Below are 276 nucleotides of genomic sequence, written 5' to 3'. Positions count from 1 at the left end.
TCCCTTCCTTGTGGCCCTTCTGTGAGGGGATGTCCAATTGTCTACAGTTGGGCTTTGGGTCTCCATTCCAACCCCCCTTGTTTACATCTAAATAGTTGTTTGTTTTGGGTCTTCTGATGCCCGATCCCATCAACACCTTGTGATCACAAGGGTTGGTGTTCTTCCATGTGGGCTTTGTTGCTTCTCAGCTAGATGGCTGCTTGTTTAACGTCAAATCTTTTACTCCAGACGCTGTATCTTGTAATAGCCAGGCACCATCAGCTTTCTTTGTCACAT

The sequence above is a fragment of the Echinops telfairi genome, unplaced genomic scaffold (genome assembly GCF_000313985.2).
Source record: "Echinops telfairi isolate 266 unplaced genomic scaffold, ASM31398v2 ScPeMD7_7;HRSCAF=31, whole genome shotgun sequence".
NCBI lineage: Eukaryota > Metazoa > Chordata > Mammalia > Afrosoricida > Tenrecidae > Echinops > Echinops telfairi.
The sequence above is the reverse complement of the archived record's forward strand: the minus strand, read 5'-3'. Positions refer to the sequence as shown.